Source organism: Haliaeetus albicilla, chromosome 14 (assembly GCF_947461875.1).
Source record: "Haliaeetus albicilla chromosome 14, bHalAlb1.1, whole genome shotgun sequence".
Taxonomy (NCBI): Eukaryota; Metazoa; Chordata; class Aves; order Accipitriformes; family Accipitridae; genus Haliaeetus; species Haliaeetus albicilla.
This window is the reverse complement of record NC_091496.1, coordinates 12,558,868-12,579,168: the sequence shown is the minus strand read 5'-3', so window position 1 is coordinate 12,579,168 and position 20,301 is coordinate 12,558,868. Positions and strand designations below refer to the sequence as shown.

The 20,301-nt window shown below is 38.5% G+C and overlaps 1 long non-coding RNA gene across 1 annotated transcript; it reads left to right on the top strand.

Annotated features, from left to right (window-relative positions):
* Positions 1–12,877: 12,877 nt before the first annotated feature.
* Positions 12,878–19,906, top strand: LOC138689032 (uncharacterized). The gene is made up of 3 exons (XR_011327839.1): positions 12,878–14,826; positions 14,915–14,976; positions 19,106–19,906. It is a non-coding gene; the product is annotated as an uncharacterized lncRNA (long non-coding RNA).
* The last annotated feature ends 395 nt before the right edge of the window (positions 19,907–20,301 follow it).

Here is a 20,301-nt window from a genome sequence, read left to right as displayed (position 1 = left end):
TCCTGGAAAAGTCAGCCGTTTGTTAGCAGGAGGCTGACAGGGTGCTGCTCGCTTGTCCAACTTTATTATTCATTCTCCAGAATACATCCAATCTCCGTGTTATTTTTCTTTCATTGCTTGTTCCTCCTGAAGCCTAAAGGCATGACATTCAGAGGGCACTTTTTTTTGATACCCCTGCTTACAGTCTCGATGGCTGCCTTCTCTACCTGCTGGTGAGGGCCTGGTATGGCTTTTCAGAACATAGTGTGTTTCAGCAGTGTGTTTTTCTTTGTTTTCCTTACTCATTTCGACTGGTACAGACGGATGAAGAAAGAGACCTATAAGAAAGGAAAAAAAGTATTGTGTTGAAGCATAGGGAATCGGGTTATTAGGATGGTCAATGCAGGAGGGTCCTTAGGCAAATTTCTGATGCTATGAATGACCTTCAAGTTCGCATACCCATTTTGGAGGTCTTTGACTTGAGAAATCTTGGACATGGTGTCCAAGGAGGCCAAATGCTGTTGTCTTTAGCTGAAAGTGATGGAAGATTCGGTTGCATAGCATTTTTCAATCAAGTAACAGGTAAATGAAATTGATTGCCCAAGTTTTATTACATTCAGATTAGAGGGACAATTTTGACTTGACCTCTCTGTACCTGAGTTTTCCAATCAAAAAGGGAGAGATAATAATCTTTCTCTATCCTGCACAAATGATCTAAGGCTGAATGTGCTCATTTGTGTGAAATGAGGCTCAGCTGCACAGAGTTTGAAGCACCATGGAAAGACCTGTGCCTACGGACAGTAAATGCATTTCTAAGCAGCTGCTAGTCAGGGACAGCATTTTTACTTCCCTGTGCCAACCCTTTAATAGCTTTGTAAATACGAAAAGAGGGTTGTGGTCTACTTGTGTGGTATTGTTATGCATTTTGTTCGTGTTGCATTTCAAGCAACATTGAACATAAACATTTTTTACATATTTTTGTCAGTGATTTTTCCTTGTGGTACATTCTTAGACTCTGACATATTTTGAGCTTGCCTTCAGCAATCTGTGCACATGTTTCTTATTAGGATCTCCCTTGTTACATCATTTATTATAACGCCGTTTTGCCAAATGTTTGAATTAGGAAAGGCATGCCATTTTGACATTTTTCAGGGATTCTTGCAGGGAAGTAAGGTAAGATATGGATGATACTCTGTTTTGAGCCCATAAGCACAGACGTTTCTGATTAGGGTTTTCAGCAGCTTATAAAACCAAATGGGATTTGATAGAAGCTAGCTATAACGGAAGTTTTGCAAAACTTCTTAGAAAGATTTGAATCCTTAATTTGTGTGTATTCCCAGCTGAAGTTTCATTGTGTAGGGAAATAAATATGGGGAGCTGTTGCATAACCAGCAAGCTCCAATTCTGATTTCAGAGAAACATAATAAAGTGAAAATAAATTACATGGTAATAATTGTTTTGGACTGCAGGGCTAGCACAACTTCCACGGAGAAAAACAAAAGCTCTGATTCACCATGGTATTACTCCATTTTTATACTGATTTATCTGTATTGCATTCAAGGAAAAACACTGGCAAAAAATTAGAATAAGGGCAAAGATGACTCAGGTTCCCGCAGTGGCGGTTTATTTCTTATTATAACAAAGCACATACAAGGAACCTATAAAAAAGGGAGTGCATCTCATTCACTTGACATTTTCCAGTGATAAAGTCACCATCCATCTGAACATATTTTTTTTTTAATACATGGTAGATTGTTCAATTGTACCCATCAGCACAATATCTGGATAACAGTGTCCCACAGTGAGGCAGGAAAATATTATTACTCCATTACAGACTGAGGCAGAGAAAGACTTAGAGACTTGCTCAAATTCAGGGAGGAGTAAGGCAGAGATAGGAATGAAAACCACATCTACTATTTCTATATCTAGTGCCTTAACACAGGGTTTGCCTGGTTTCTTAAAGATGGCCTTCCTCCATACTTACAGGACCAATGGACCACTGCTTCTCCCTGTTCATTCAAGCACATTGCGGTTATTAATTCATTTTAATGTATATGTCTTCCGTGAGCCATGTGCTAGTTCTTTGCGGTGCCCACCGTGAAAAACTAGCCACGTTAAGTCTAACCTTAATTTCGGGGTTGCTTATTCTGTGCCTATGCTATAAGAAACATTCAGAACAGGTGAATAAAGATGAAGGGGATTGATAGGACTTCTCAGTTTGCTTGCTTTGAGCATCACCAGGGTTTTCTCTGTCATTATCCCTCCTGTCCTGCTAGTCAGACTCAGTGACTTCTCAAGGACTGGGAGCAGAGTGGGTTCCCTCACTCTGGAAGCTGTAGTGCTTGAAGCCTCTTTTTGTAAGCATCTAGAACTATTATTTTGTTAATCATGTCACTATTCGTTGAACGTTTAGCACAGACAAGTTTTTATTACTGTTTCTATGTTTCAGCTTCCACGTGCTTTATTTCCCTTTCCAACAAGAGGTATTCAGCCCCATCTAGCTCTGCATGCCCACTACATCCTTTCCAATGGCAGTTGTTAACTGCCAGTCACATACAGGTGTTACCCACCCAATAAAGCAAATCCAGCTCTCCTAGCCCAAGGCAGACCTCTCAGCTGGCCCTGTTTCCATCCCTCTCTCTGCAGGTTTCCAGAAAAGTCTGCTAAGGGCAGTATCCCAGTACAGCAGCAGAGACACCGAGCAATGTGCTTAATCAGCTCTGGGGAGCTGTACCCAGAACAACCCCTGATGAGATCCTTAAAAGGAGAATATTTTAGAGAAAAGGCAGTGTGAGACATCAGATGAGGGAAGAAATGCATAAGTGGATCACTGGAAGAAATGACTTCGATCTCTCTCTCATGGCTCATCTTTCTAATTAAAGATGTTGTCCTGTTGTGCCTTCTCTTTATGGAGAGTCTGATACTGGTATTGAAGATTAAACCAGTGCTGATTTTGGAAAGGGTCAGATTTTCAATCTGCTCACCCAACACTAATATTTATTTGCTCTGATAAGAGAGAATATTGAAAAGACATACCTCTATTTTCAGACCCGTGTACAGATGATGTCCCCAAAACTTTGCTGTATTATCAGATTCCAGAACATACTTTGCTCACCCTATGAGCAACCACTACCTGAACTTTCTTAGTGAGTCATATAGCAGCCAGACAGTCCTCGACTGGGTGCTGCACTCTGCCGGTCCCATATGAAATTGTTTATTGGAATAGCCCACAACTTGTTGCTTCTTATTTTTTGTGGAAGCTTTTGGGAAGAGGAACCTAACTCTTATTTGGATGCCCTTACTTGGCTTTCTGCGGATGTCTTCAAACAATGCTGTATTGTATTTGCGTGTCTACAGTTGGAGCCTGCACTTTCTCTTCAGTGCAGCTCAGGAAGCTGTATATTGTATAACTAGTAATAAGTCATTTCCTAGACGAAATTGTAAATCAGGCTCTGTTAGGTGGATCCCAGAATTCTATAGCTCTTTATTTATCTGGAAAGCTAAACATGAAATGTATTGTTGTACGTTCCAGAACTTTCTATAAACCTATTAATGCAATGGTGTACTTGCATTTCCCATATTCCAAAAAATAAACTCCTTCAGTGCTGAACTTGGCTCATATACCTAAATAAGAATCTTCGTGGAAGCAGCCTAATCCTTTTACAATCCAGCCTCAAGGGAAAAGCTCAGCTGAAGTCAATGGGAAAGACTCAGCCTGTTGGCATCAGTTGAAGGTATGTGGATCCATCTCAGGGATATGAGATGAATTCTAATTCAAACCAGGCACATAAGATTATCAAACTAAGCTGTTGGTTAAAGAAATGTGGGCATTTTCAGCTGTAGCACTGAAAGGTAAAATTTAGTTTAATAAATATAATTTGTATTTTATATCTGAAGGTTTGCTTCATTACTTGGCCATTTTAGTTTTGGACTTGATGCTAGAGACCATATTAGTGTGGACAATGAAGGGAATAAAATCCTTACACTTCTTTTGAAAATGTATCATACTTTCAGTTGGTTTTGATATCCTTTCCAAAAAAAAACGTTACTTGTGAAATTCATCCCTTGAAAATTACAGTACACTTGAGCATTTCTTTGCTGAAATGTTAATATACTTTAGCATCTAGGCAACTGGCATATCTTGGATCTCTCCAAGTAGGAATTTGTTTACTTCTTTAGCAAGTAATGTAGTCATTAACAACAATCTTGGATATGCAATCAGCAGGAACTTGTGCCTTCTGCTACCTTATTAATGCACATCATTATTCACAGCCTCCTGCAGATCTAAAATACTACTGGCTTCTGAAAACTTAAAAACTACAGGGGAAATGTTAATGCACAGGCTAAGAAATGAACATTGAGGTCTGAGGACCTAAGATTCTGCATTGTCCTGTATTTTGCATCAGTGTCATCTTATACAGTAGATGTGTAACACTAATGTTGAGATTCAGCAACATTTCACAAGTATTCTGAATTTACTTTTTAGAAACCTTCCTGGTAAACCCAAGCGCAAGTAGGAATCAGACCCTTGAAACTTTTGTTATTGAACCAAAGGGCAAGTTACACACCCAGTGAGAAAATACAATTCATTAGATCTGTATGGATGTGATTAAGATTAAAATGGAATTAGTTTAGCAGCTACTTTAAAATAATAGATACTTAATAATAGGTGGTTTAAAATCTGTTGATAAAAATCTATATCTGCACAGATGACTGGCAAAACATATGTTTTGCCATTCAAGACTTCTCTCACCTAGAAGGAGAAAATGAACTTTCATTTTCTGCTTTCATAGGTGAGTGATTTGTCTATTAAACAAATAAATGGAGTTGAGGAGAAAGGTAAAAAGATATTGGCAACTTTGCTGCATTTTTCTTTTTCTTTTGAAGAGGACAGCCTGCTGTTGTGTTAATGTGGCCTGAGAAGATTGTTGTATTCAAGTTTCCCAGGGAGTAAAACAAAGCAGCTCCTCTCTCTCGATCGCAGTGTGAGACACACTGGAAGCCAGGTGCTGAGGTGCTTGGCAGACTGGTGGTAGTTGAAGACAGGCCCAAAGTAAACCAGCACCTGGAGAAATGTAAGGTAGAATAAAGAGGCAAGCCTGAAGTGTAGATGCCTCCTGGACTGCATGCAGCTCTTCTGTTGCTTTCAAATTTACATTGTTTTGCATTCAATACCTGTGTTTTGCCTTTGCCATGCTGAGGTTGCAAAGCCCTTCACTGGCTCTGCACCTTGGTTCCTCTTCCCTTCTAATAGCACGTGGTGACCCCCCAGTAACAAAAGTGCGTGTAGGTCAACTGATTTTTATGTGCCTCATTCTAGTTGGCTGCAAATCTTTTGTTGAGCACAGCAACCCACTCAACCTGGTTAAGAGTCATCTAGTCAACTTCAGAAACTTAAAAATTAGCCATTTTGTTCTAAACTATCTGTGGAAAGTGGTAGGTGCCTTGAAGGGCTAATTCATTCCTCTCAGATGAATAATGGAGGATGACCTGAGTGCTGACCTCTCTCCACCTACAAAGTGAATCTAGATGACCAGATTAGGCTGGATACCTAACTAGATGGCTAAACATAACATAAATATCACCTCTCTTTGGGAATCTTATCCCTTAAAGACAATATTTCTAATGGCTTGAGTCACTTCTCTTCAAACTTAAGAGAAAAAAGGTACTTCTTCAAGTTTAACCATTTTTCCTAGATGCTTTTACTTTTCTCTAAAGGTAGCTCTAGCTTAAGGTTTTAGCTACATGCTGACATAAAGCTCAAAGTCTGCAAATTATAATATTATTTGGATTCTTTAAACCTTTAGTCAAAGCACTGGATTTACGTGGCTTGTTATTCTGGTTTTCAGGTGCTTTCCAGAATTCCTCTGAAAAAAAGATCTTACCAGATTTTGGCTGATTCTTTTATCATCCAGGTGTGAGCATGTTATAATGACCCTAAATCCTACATTATAATTGGAAGTATCAGCAAATGAAAAACCTTTCTCTTCATTATCCCGGGTATCTATAGCATTTAATATTTAGAAAACATAGCTGACTATAGGAAGTGAAATAATTTGTTATTTTTTGGTTTCAGAAGTCTTTAGATACTGTTGTGAGCCATTTTCAATTTACTAGGAGGCTGAAGTTACGTTCTCCAGCAAACAATTGGTAACAACTGCAACAGTGATACTGGATTTTCTGCCTCTTTCTTCTCCCATCTGTCTCCCTCTACCCCCCTAATGAACCAGCCAGTCATTAAAATTTGAAGCCAAGTACAGAAGGAGTAAAATACTGCCCCTTGCTAAGGGAAAGGCAAATATGCCTGCAAGTTGGTTGATCAGCATGCATGGCTGTCAATCAGTGTGTCCCAAACTCAGAAGCAGACAATGCATGTGCTACCACCCACCCTGAAAAGTCGCTAGGAATGCTGAGTGGGAACTTGGAATACAATGTACTTGTTCTGAGAAAAAGGGGCATGTGAGATACTTATCTACAAGAACTAGCCCTCTACTGCTCACATTGTTTCTCTCTTGCTAGTGAAAATGAGGGATGAGTAATAGAGCAGCCAGAAAGAAATAACAGAACTGTTGGTTCTTAAGTGCTTGAAGTTGTGATGGAGAGTGTATGTGAGCACATAATGTCATACACCTGAGAACCAGGAATCAGAGGTGAAAATATATATTACATACTAAAAGGCAATCTGTCGTATTAAGTAGAGAAGTGAGGTGAGAATTTTTATTTAAGAAGTCTCTGTTCTGTTTATCTTTACCATTTTGAAGGGAATCAGAATGTAGAACTAAATTGCTATGGCAGCAGTGTATAAATAAAAGCAGATAACATTATGCTACAGGCACAATCAAGAGCTCAGCTGCAGAAAGCAGAGAAGACTGGCTTGTCTCTGCCATGTATTTTAGTTTTATAGCAAGACAGGTTAGGATATCTTAAACCTCATGTTCGATTGGTTATCCCTTCTGTGTCAAAATAACCTCATCGCTGAGAGCCATGACATCTTATTTGCTCCAGCTTCAGATATGGGGCAGATTTTGTATTCCTGGAGAGGATAAGCGTATACATAGTTATTCAACAATAAGACAAAATGGTATGCACTATCATATGTGTAGTTCCTATTCTGGACAGTAGTCAGGTTAGCTAAAATATTTCATCTGGTTCTACTGTGGAGCCATAGACATTGATGGGAAACTCTCAGGAGTTACTATGGTCTTCAGGACTTCACAGGATCTCTGGCACAGATAACATCCCGAAGATAACTGTACACTATGCTTTGTTGTGCTTTGCCATCTTCTTTCTAGAACAAAAGCTTTCAAGTTTCTCAAAGTCAGTCACTTGTTCTTTTAAGTCCCTGTCTGCTGAAGTGGCTGCAGACTTGGAAGGTGGGGGAGTCTTCAAAGGTTCCTCTCTGAAGAGTTGGTCTTATAACTAGAATACAGATTTGGGAAAGAAACTGGAAGAAGAGGCTGTTTGAACTGAAATCATTCTAGCATCTGTGACCTTAACATTTCTAGAGACTAAATTTATGGCTGTTGGCCTCAGTCTGGCTAACTACTCATTTTTTCATTGTCCTAGAGTTGAATGTCCTCTTCTGCCAATGGAAAATACTGCTATATTCCTTCACCTCAAGGGCCCCAACTTAGAGGAAGACTACAATTTCAGTATTTTTTTCCACAAGTCATAATATCACAAAACACATTCTTCTATCAACTCTGTATGTTAGTGCTTATAAGGTTGAAAGTGTCCATGGCAATAAAGATAAAAGTGCAAGGAAAACTGGACTTCATTGACAACGTAATTTCCATAGTGATCATGCCCTGACAAGATCTATAGAGATAAATATCAGAGACTCCATTCTTTTGTTTACTGTATGTTTTGTTAGATGAAGCCCAGAGGGAATGAAGGGAAGAAATAGAGACTTGAAAACTTAAATACAAATAATCAGTTATTATCAATATATATTCTGAATAACAAATGCTTTCATGGAATGACCGATAGGTCTGCAAAACTGTCTTCCAAATGTTGATCTGTCAAACTGATTCTGTGAGTGCAAATCTGGAACACTTGTGTGGTGTGTTTTCTTTTTGTCTTTGTCTACTGTGAATCACAGATACTAAAGATGAACAAAAACAATTACAATAATCTACTTCATCTCAAGTCACATCAGGATTGTTTCTTGCAATGTTTTATGTCATATTTTTTCCAGTGTGCTTATACCTGTCCCTGGAGATGGGGTTTCTATTATTTCCCTGTAAAGACTATTCCACAGTCCAATAGCCCTTATCATTATTAAGACCCCCTTTTTTTTCTCATATTCAGCCTCAACTATTCTGTGTGTATCTTCTTGTTGTTACCTTGTGACACATCTCCCTCCTTGATATTTATGCACCTCAGCTGTTTAGAGATAGTTATTGTGTCTTCTCTTCTTGGTTTTCATTTAATACACATACGAATGTGATATATATTAAGTGCAAAAAATGTAAAAGAACAGATTTTATACTGAGGAGGAATCATCTTAGCTCAGCTAGTGCTAAAACACCTTTGGTACGTGTAGCGGGAGATAATTTAGCTCTTTAAAGTAATTAATGTGATGTTATTAGTGCTTTTAGCCAATGCAGCTATATTATTATGGTGTGGTATATACATAAACAACATTTAGTCTTATTATTTCTCTTGCATAGCTCTTTCTCGTGGAAGGAACAGCTTTGCTCAAAGGATTTGCTCTGAAGATTTATACACTTACAAACATTTTAGACTTAATACTCAAAGGGTGTTTGCTGTAATTGTTTTTTATGATAAATGTTTCAGCATTTATGCAGTGTTCTTTTTCAAACATCTTTGTACAATTTATTTATCTTAATATATTATGCCTGAAAGCATTTTTCTGTGTGAGAATTTTAAAATTATTAGATTGAAGCTTCCACTGATAGAAAAGGGAAGCTGAGGCACAGGGGAGGAAATTATTTCCTCATAGGCGCACATTGAGTGTGTGCTATTTGGCAAATTGAGCAAGACAAATTTGGGACTGGAGCATAAAATGCTTAGGTTAATGTTCACGTATATGTTCACATACATGAGAGAGAAGTTAACAATGGAATCTCTGTCTCTAATTTTCAAAACTACTTCTGAAATCATTGTTCCTCATTCTTTTTAACATGAACCGTGGAAGCTTTATATGTATTTACCTGAGGTCTTTGCATAGTGAAAAAATGGTCTTCCTGGCACACTTCCAGAGTCCCAAACTTCTGAATTTTAATCCCACATTCACCTATGATGCTCATTCGTGTAATTTCTCTCTTTGGGCCAGAGTAAAACCACTGGATGTCGGGTGCCCCAGGTGACAGCTGTGTTGTCTGGCCAGGACAAAGCTGAGCAGATAGTCAAGCCAGAATTTGCCCATCACCCAACCTTCCTCTGGGTGAGACCTGCAGGCTCAGTGAGAAGGGACCCTCCAGCAAAGCAGAGGGGCATGTGCAAATTAGCACTTCGCCTTCGCAAGCAGTGTGGACACAACTAGTTTCAGTCACATGGCAAAGAAATGTTGGGAACACAGCTGGGTTTGGCTGGCAAAGACTAGATAAAGTCTACTGTGGTTAGATGCTCCTGTAAATCCCAATGAGTAGGTACTTCTCACCATCTTAAGGTGCTCAATTACTTCTGTAAATCCATCCCTTTGTGCAGCTCTTCCCTTAGGATAGCGTAAAAAAATAGCTTATTGTCAGTGGGCACTATCTGAAGATAGCCTATGGAAATGATAAACATCAGCAGGGCACAAGACTACCTTAAAGCATCAAAATGGTACTGATTCTAAACTGGGTAAGCAGTTCCCACTGTGAGAAACCTCCACATATATGTTACAATTTCTAAATCATATTCTGACCATGACCTACTATGTACAGTGGAGAGCTAATTAACTTGCTAATATTAACAATAATAATTATTATGGAAGCGTAGTGTTAAGCAAGAATCTGTTTGCTTTGTTGTCAGAAAGGTTATACCCCTGGCATTTTTAATGCAGAGCCTTTTCATCTTATTATTTGCCTTTCATTTCCTGCTCACAGTACGACATGCTGAGCTCAGTGTTTCTAATGTGCTAGGAGCACTCTGAGAATATTCAAAGTCCTTTGGCCTCTTGTTTTGCCCCTCAGTCCTAGCCCCAGAGGTATATATTACCCCATGAGGTATAGCCAGGAGTGTGTCACCACTCAATTTTAGTATAAAGCACAATGTTAAATCATATTCTAAATAATTCTGAAGAATAACTGTTATTGACAGACTCAGGTTAAGTAGTTTGTGTGTTATGTTTGTGCCAGATGGGATATAAAAACCTGTTGGGTGACAGCACTTTATTAAGTAGGAGAGAAAAGATGCCGTGTATGTAAACAGGATTGGTGCCTGAAGGCATTGTGAGGCTTCACAGAATGTATGTAGGTGGGATTTTGATCAGGGATACAATGATGTCAGGTGAAAGATAGTCAAAGAGAATCTTTCCTAATGATAATGACAGAAAGAACAGATAAATCTAGCTAAGTACACTCAGACACTGCAAGAACGGGAAGGGGGAAAGAGAGACTGTCCAGAAAATTAAAAAACTGTGGATTAAAGAGGAATTAGGTTTCACCTGGTGTCAGTCCTGCGACTCTTGTGATGGACTTCCAGGATTTGAATGAGTGGGTTAGACATCAGTTCCAGGAGTTTGGCCTCTGTTTGATCTGATTACATTACCATCCATTTCTGTTATGAATTCATGCCCTACGTTCTCTACCTCAGCTCAGCTGGGGGACGGTGGAGCGGGTGGTTCTGGGGGATATGGAACAAGTTTTTCTTTTCCTTCAGGCTTCAAAACTGCACCAGTACTGCTCTATGGTGTGGACATTTCCTCCTATACTCTCATCCTTGTTTCCCAGACTCGGGTAAGTACTAGCACAATTCTGCGTATATAGGTTGGCTGGCTACCACCAACATACAGTCACTCCTTGTTAATGCTAGTGCATCTGGAAGGGATGAAAGAAAAAGATTTTTGCTGGCACTGCATAGTGCATGGCTTCTTTACTTCAAGCTATTCCTCACTTCACTGAGAGTTCAAGTTAGAAATTTTAATATGGCCATTTTGGTTGCTTTGTAGGTTTAATGGGAAAGAGCTCTGTCAGATTTTAATTCTTGTTCCACCAAGAAGCCATTAGAAAACAGAACTTAAAACTTTGTGACAATACTGATATGAAAATTGAAGTAAAAGGCTTGTGAAGGAAAACAAAATAAAGAATCCCATCTGCTTTCTTGGTACTAGTCACTGCCTTGATTATAGAACATTACACATCGGGCTCGCTTGTCTTGTAATCCACAAGCTGGAGGTAATGGAAAAATGGCATGCAGACAAATGTGCCAAAAGGAGCAAGTACAAATAATGTTACAATAATACCAAAACCCTCTCAAGGACCAGGGCCCTATTTTATTGTCCCCGTGCAAACTGAAGTCTGCTAAGGGTGTGAGACTGCACGTCGGGAGCTAACTTTACACACCTCGCGCAGGAGCCTCCATGAGACGCGCAGTTGTAGCATCTTTCTTCAGCCAGAGGAGAAGGATGGGCACCTCCGGTGAGGACAAAGCCCATCCAAGCCGTGAATGGCTCATGGGAGTTGCTTGTCTTTCTCCAGTGATTTTACAGGAACCGAGGACAAGTACTCTCACTTATATTAGGTGTCTAAAAATAGGTGAGATGAATCTGAGCTGAAAAGTCCAATGGGCAACTCAGACAAATAATCTGGAAGGATGAGGTAGAAAAATGATCAGAACTAGCAGAAGTACATACTAGTGTCTCCTTGCAGCCTGAGATGATCTGTAGGCTTTTTGAAAGGTTTGGTGAAGAGTGCTGGACAGTATCTGGGAGAGTGGATGTGCTCAGGGAGTCTGTGGACTCCAATGAATAGGAGTAACGTGAGTTCAAGGACAGAATGCATGTTCTGTATTTAGGAAGTGATTTTTCTGTGGCAAAGATTTGAACCAAACAAGCACAAAAGAATTACAACAGCATGAAACCATGAATTCTTCTCTGCTGTTAACCCATTCTCTTTTTGTGTCACTATATCAATGGTCTCACAAGTGCTGAACTGGAAATATTTTTTATTTTCTTCTAACTACTCTACCTTTAAGGCCTGAGAACCAGGTGACTCTATCATTTGCACAAAATAAAACCAGTTCAGGGAGAACTGTGGCATGATGGAAGTTCACAGAAAATGAAACTCAGTTTGGAGCTGTCTTCAGAAATACACCACCACGTTCCTGAGTTGCTAACACAACTGGAGTCAATGGACTTGCTGAGTTCACCCAAATTAATTCTGATGTGTTTTGGTATGAGATCAAACCTGGGTCTCATGGGTCTCACAGAATTAAAATGTTTCCAGTTAGCTCAGTATCATTTTGAATCATTAACTCTGAGATGTAATAAAGACCTAATGATACCACTCTTAACTGTTTCATTTTGGATTGTTTTAAGTGAAAATAGCTACTGTTCTTGGGTGGACTGTCAAGCAATGGGTGAGTATCAGATGTGGTTAGAATAAAGATGACTGCTAAAGTAATAATGCTTGAAGTTCCACTTAAAAGTATTTCAAGACATAGCTGCCCAAAGGGGTGAAAAGATTCCTTTCACAGTTATAAATTTCTCATTCTTTCTTCCCTGGAGTATCATAGGAGTGATGGAGAACATAATATAGCAATTAGGTTCTGCAGCTGAATTCCTCAGCAGAGATGTGTATTGTAGCAGGCAAAAAAATATGTGTTTTTCTATAGTTGTAAAAAAAATATAGAAAACTACTGACAAAACCTTGTATAGACTGTGGGTGATCCCTGTGAGGTTTTATACAAGAAATAGTGGAAGAAATGCATATAAAGCCAACCAGAATCACCTGCCAATTTCTGCTTACCTGGAACATCCTTCAGTATTTTACCTCAGGTCAGTAGATCTTGACCTGTGTTAGTCTGGAGATGCACCATGTCAGGCTAATATATTTTTAAAGCTTTTTAAAAATTATTGTCAGTTGTTTGTCATGTTATGCAGGTGTCAAGAAGAATTACATTTAATTATGTAAATCAAATATTGCAGTTTGGTTGATAAGAGAAGTATCTGATACAGCAACTGCTTTGAGAGTCTTGCCTAATTGTTGTGTCAATCCGACTTGTTTGTTGAGGGAGCCGACTTCATCCCACTAAGACGTTCTGTATCTGTTTTCAATTGCCAATTTCTTAGCTGTATCTCATGGGGAAAAAAAAGCCCTTTTTAAAACATGAACCACATTCTGTATGTGAGTTGATTAATGCAGATGAATGGCATTATGGAAAGCTAAGAAAAAATGAGCTCTGACTGACAAAACTTAATAAGATTACCACTTCAACGTACTAGTAGTCTTCATTTCTTTCTGATTTCTATTTTCTTTTAGAAGAAGACTAGAAGAAAACATGAAAAATATCAAAGGCAAGTAAACCCAGATTTGTCACAGTGGATTATTTTGCTTTTATTTGGGACTTTAAAAATTGCAGTTTTAATAACATAAGTTTCTGGCTTTCCTTTCACCTGACCATTTCATTTCAAGGTTACAGTGTAACATTTTCTGAATATCATTAAATAATAGCCAAGATTCTGTGAAGCAGTTAACCCAAAGTAAAGTGAGAGAGGCATTGAAACAATGAAGCCTTCATTTTGAAATAGCTGGTTTGCGAACGTTCTTGACAGGAATTAGTTAAGATATAGTAAAAATGTCTCTGGGTGTCTGGGCTTCTAGTTAAAGTTGAAAGCATAACAAAGTCAGAATTTGATCACTCCTTCTTGTGTTCGTTAAATCCTGTATTTCCTATGTAGGCATTGCTTCCCCAACAGAATTTGCTCTTAGAAATGAGCTGCTGTTATGTCCTCTATTCTCAAACTGTTGGCAGGTTCCTGTAAAGTACAGTGGCCATAAAATGTGTGCTCTGCTGCTACGGGAATACAGCATCGCTCTGACATAATGGTAAGAGTACTGGTAACTTTGCCTAGTATTGATCCCAATAAAGAGGTCTGATCCCAATAAGCTCTCCGGTAGTATTTCTTCAGACTATTACTACACTTCATCTTTTCATTCATAGAAAGAATAGAGGTTGCTAAATATTCAAGTCATCCTCCTCTTTGGAGATCTCAAAAAGCATTATTTCCATAAAAAAAAGGACATGATAGGTTAATACCTTTATGCTTGCCATGTATTAAAATGCTGTAAAAACATTTGTCTTTAGAGCAATATACTGTTTTTTTTCTATCTAAATGAAGTTACGCTCTTAATTTTCAGAAGGGAGGCACTAATCTTCCGTGCTTTTTGACCAAACTGACTCGTACATTTGGGTTCTTAGAAATGGCTCTTTTGTAACAGACAGTCAGTGAACCCTAATAGTCTTGAGACTACCAGCTAAATTGGTGGTGCATGACCAGGAAAGGGTGCTGCAGAGAAAAAAAAATGAAAAGAAGACGACATCTGAAAGTTGCATATTTCAGTTCAATAGTTCACTTTTATTAGCATTGTATTTTAATATGTACTTGACTGTCCAGGCATTTATTTTCTTACTGAAAGCTCACATAAGGACAGAAATGGGTGAAAGATTAGAGCTGATCTTCAAAGAAACTGGCACAATATTAACATATGAATGAAAATCTATTCCATATTTTAGATCACTGAAGAAAACAAGTAAATGTGAAGTGCTTGAATGATAATGGGCTCCAAAAAAATGCATTCATGTGGCCCAAGAAGAAACTGGAAATGGACAGCAAATGTTTAGGATTTAAAGATGGTTGAAAAACAAAAAGCGATATTTTAATTCCCAGAAGCATGGAAGGTATATATTCAAATTTCCATCTATTCCTAGGGAAACACACTTAGGAAAAGTCCAAACTGAAATCTTGATTCTTCTTGTTCTGTTTTAGACATAGGAAGAAGATCACGAGAGCAAAATTTTACTGGTTTCGGATGGCAGAGATCTTACAAGGTAAGCCTGCAGAATTTGGCCATCATCAAACCCAAACCTATGTAAGTGAGCTCTAAAGTTTGAAGCCTCATCTGAAACTTAAACCTGATCTGAACACAATCACTGCCCTTCTATCTATAATAAATATAATGAAAACAGACAGGAAACCTTTCTCCCACACAAACTGTCCATACAGTTCAACAGTGACCTATTACCATTGCAGTGCAACAGAAATATCTGATAGGATTAAAGTCAACATCATTGGCGCTGAAAAAAGGTCATCTAGAACCTGAACATGGCCGATAAGCACTCTGACCCGTCCATTTATGTGTTTTGTACTGTTGCCAATTGCTACAACATCTGAACAAATTCCTGGGAAAATAGATTGGCACTAAAGCAAAACCTATGGTGGAGGTGTTAAGTTTCTGGCTTTTTGCCTGTTCCATGTTATTAAAATTTTTTCATGCAGTTGGATTTGGGGCAATTTAGGAAAGGGAAGGTTATAACTTCCTTTTAAGTATTTTTCTGGGGAAAAAAAATTATGGTAGAAATTTTATGAAACATTGTCTTTTGATTGTCAGATTCTGGTTTTATCCAAGCCCAGTTGAGGACTTCTTTCCTAGCTAAAGAATGCTCCAGAACGCTTCATAAGCCATTTTTCCTCAGAGAAACAGTGAAACAATCATTTGTTTGCTACCCAGCTCTTCATTATGTAAAGAAAAAATTAGCAATTGGGCAATGACTGGAAAATATTAGATTTTGGGTTGTTTGGTATTTAATATTTCAAAGCATACTTGTTTAACCAAGAGCAAAACTAAGGTCTAAAGTATAACTTTTTTCTGTGAAAAAGGAATTAACTGGCAATTCTTCCAGTGTGACTGAAAGTAAGAACTCTTTTTTTCTGAGTTACTTCATTTGCAAGTCAGATGGATACAGTATTACAGGAGTCAGTGAAGATACTCTGGTTTTAAGAGCAAAAAATGGAGAAAAACCTGGCCCCAGAGGACCAGGTATATATCAACATTTCCAGACTACAAAGGAACCTCCAGGTCTTACTACTGCTGTAAGAGGCAGAATTAAGGTCTAAGAACCACAGTCCGTTCCTGGACTGTTTTTCCCAGGCTGAACCAAGCCAAGCTGTGTGCAGAAGGGGCATCCCTGTGTCCCAGGGAAGTGCTCAGTGAAGACAGGCTGCTCCCCTTGGGGAGAAGGGGACATCTCCCTTAGCTCTCTAGTTAATCCTAGTACTGAGTTATTAATCCCTACACAAGGATGAAGTGGTAATACACACTCAAATTTCCTTTTTCACGTTTAAATAAAATGTCGTATTTGTTAGAAGAACCAGGCTGAAATGTTTATCCCTGAACCTATAGGAGAAAGAAGCTGGTGGAAGGATTTTAGATAGCATTTGAGGATTTATCCTGGCCATAGGGAGAAATGTTGGCCTTACAAAGACTAACCCCATACAAGCCGATGATACAAAAAAAACCTAGTTCAGAGTCCAGAGGTCACCGCTCTGCTTAGCTGCAAGGATTTCAGTGGCTTTACGTGCAATAAGACTGGAGTAGCAGTGGAGAATGAAGCTCTGCAGAGGGGACTTGCAGCATTACAATGAAGGGAATACGTGCTTAGAAAGGTATTGCAGCTTAAGGAGTGGTAAATATCAAAGAAAGGAAACAGCATAAAATATGATTGGAAGAAGTGAGGGGCACTCGACCCTAGAACTTGACTGGCCCCCGAAGGGGCAGTGCCTGTGCAGAGCTGCAGCAGCTTCTGCTGGGGCTGGGGGAGCTGGAAGGAAGCTCAGGACAAGGCTGAGGCCTGGGGCAAAACACAAACGCACGTGCATCATTTTAAGCATACAGATAGCCCTATTAAAGAAATAAGGAAAACCCTTGTAGGTTTGATTCAATGGCAGTGCTCATATATTGAAGCTACTCATGTTCCCTGTACTGAGGTCTGAACCTCAGGTCATGAGGGAGTGAAATCCCTCGCTGTCTCTTGACACTTTGGTGAACCATGAGAACAAAGCCTGACAGGGTCAGAGAAGTTTACAGTGGACAGGTACCCTTCTCAGAAAGTTCCTAACATATTTAGCCACCTTCACAGAATTACAGAAGAGTTGAGGTTGGAAGGGACCTCTGGAGGTCACCTGAGCCAACCATCCTGCTCAAGCAGGGCCACCTTACGGAAAGCTACGTCACACTATCCAAAACCTGAGCAGGAAGGTCTGTTAGGGCAGTTCCCTTAGGTCACGGCAGAAAGGTATTTATGGGTCTGTGCACAAAAAGCTGCTTTACGGCTGTTTTCATTTTTCTGGGTGTAGAAAAAGTTTGCTGATTTAGCATTTTCCCCAAACACTAATTCAATTAAAAGAATAAAAGCAGCAACAAATTATTAAAAGCCAGTATTTATTCCCTAAATTTGTGTTGTCTGTAATAAGAGGAATCATCCTTTTACTTTTCTCTACAGTTTTCTCAACTTTTTATAAAGCAATCTGGGCATACTTGTAAGAATCTATCATCAGGCTCATTCCCTTGTGCATGTTATTGCTACTTTATTTTCCATCTTGCAAATGTTCAGAAATGTCAGTTTTCAATAAAATCTTAGCTGGAATTTGGAATTCAGTTATGGCAATACACTCCTAAGTCAAAAAGTGAACCAAACAATTTTCACTGCACTATCTCTCTGCTCAGTCACAGTCTTACAATTTTGGATTTTAGCACAAAAAAAAAAAAAAAAAAGAGCTGTGAATAAGAAACCTTTGCCTGCTGTTCATCTTTGAAATTATCTGAAATATTTAACTACAAAATTGCTTTTGTCCTCTTCCCCTAGTACAATATTATTTGAGATTCAGTCACCCGAATACCTGATATGTCCATATTTTCTGTTTGACATTTTTCTCTGTGAATACTGGATAGGATTTTCTTATTATAAAGGTTTGAACTTCAGAGAAACAGTGATATATAAACAAATCTTCTGATTATTTTTCACAATTTGCAGCAGCATGAGAATTGAAATGTAAATGAGTGGCTCTCCCAGCTGAAAGAAGAGAACATTTACCACTGTGCCTCTTAGAACAGACCTGTGGGAACTTCCCTGTAGGAATTAAAAAAGACAGTTCACATATATTAAAGCAGAACAATTGAGAGAGACAAGAAAGACAAGGTTCTGGGAGATAAGAATAACAACCCTGCTAACCATAGTTGATTTGCATTTAAATATCAGAAGCTAGAGTAAGCAAATAAGAAAAAAATTCCTCACTTTTTTCCTCATGGTTAGTGTCAAACAGTGTAAAAATAAATTATGAGATGGAATCTTAACATCGTACATACACAGGAGAAAATGCGGCAGTACAAATAAGTATTTGAAAATTCCTTTCACTGATAATGGATCATGCACTTTGACATATAGGTTGTAAACTCCCCTCCGGTCAAAAAGTCTGTTTATCTAAATTTATTCCATAGCCCTTATTCCAAAGAAGTTGTATGGAGAAATAATGGATTAATGAACACACACACACACACGAAAAAAACTTGTTAATGCAAGGCTGAATCCCACAATGTATTGTATAAGCTATGCGTGTGTGAAAAATTAGTAGAATTTGCATTGTGTCTTGTTGTGCCTATATAAAAGCTCATAAAATTACCAGATAAGGTGTGTACACACAGCTTTTTTAATGTACATTTCCAATTCTTGGAATGGGATTCTGATCTGCTGAGTGACTATGTGAGTCACTCAGGCCCTAAATTACATCTCTTGTTTCTGATTTGAATGTTGTTTTGCCACACAGTAAATCCTATTGAGTCTGAAAGAGCTGCAGTGGGGGAATAATAAACCCCTACGGGGACTACCTATGCAGATAATTCAGATGATTGAAATATAAATGCTAGTATCTAACTTAGGTCAACTTCAGCATTTTCTGACTATCTGCAAAGCAAATGCAATAGTGGAACAGGTTTGAAAATTGCATTTCTATTGGTTAGTGAATTCCTTGAAACTGTTACTTGTTTGGGGGGTTTTAATTGAAAAGGAGTGGGAGATCTTTGCATCAGAAATTTCTCTCTTATCTAATTCCATTTTCAACTATTCTCATATATGTTCATATAATCTCATAAATGTTCATAATAGGAAATTTCCAATATTTCAGGTGATCCCCAAATGAGGCTGAGATGGGTTACCCAGCTCACTGATGTGAGAGAGAAATCTAATTCTCTCTGTGGCTTCACCTAAATTTGGATGAAGAGTCATAGGCAGAGCATATGAATCTGGAAGAGTAACCTCTGCAGCTGAGGCAAGGACCCAACTGTTATCTTCATGTTGTGCTGGTTACAGATTGAAAACTTTCCTGGCATATTTCAGAACAACAGACAGTTTGCTTTAAAGAACATCATGGAAAATGGGCTCTGCGTGGCTGACTGTACCTTTCCCTCTTTATTCTCACCTATAACAAAGAATTCCCTCTGTCATGAACATCCTTTATTTGCCTAGCAGAGAGACCGGGGATCTGGGCAACAAATTTCAGTACACATGGTATTAGGTGCATCTTTTTTATTGTGAAGAACATCAGGATTTATTGTTGCTCTAGGAGAATATTGACCTTGGCATCTCTTCAGTTAATATTTAACTCTTGGGTCAATAGATCTGGATATTCACTTATTCAGAAGTCAGTATCAACTTAATTGTTATTGGCAGGACATACCATAAAAATCTTTGGAGGCTGAAAATTGAGTATTTGTTACTAAATGCTATGAAGAATATCACAGTAAAGATCTGATGCAGTGATGACAAAAATAATCTCATGGTCATAAAATTTTTGTATATGGAGCCACTAGTTGTGTTTGAGTAGAAAAAATGCTTTAAAATGGACACCAATCAGCAGTACATGTTTGGGGTTTGGTTCTTTTCTTTCGTATATTTGTTTAGATCAGTAGTAGAAATTATTTCAGTGAATTAGGAACAAAACCAAATTTCTAATTCCCATTAAAAATGATTACATGCTAATTAAATGAGCACATAACCAATATTTCAAGGGAAGACAAGTACTTCCTTTGTCTGTCTGCCTAGAAATCTGTTAAGCATAAGCACATTCTGAAAGTGTTTTGTTTCTGTTTTTAATTTTTGTGTATTCATCACATACCAAGCACACTAAGAGCATTGATCCACATGTGTAGATAACACAGTAAGGCATCTGCTAATAACAATATCCTCTTCTCCTTCTGGTGTAGCATGATGCCATGGTCCTAGCCACAGGGAAAGAAGTGGAATCTGAGCTGCCAGCTTTCACTATTCTCATACTCGTAACCAGGAACTACGATCTCCTGGCTGATGAAGCACACTTCAACT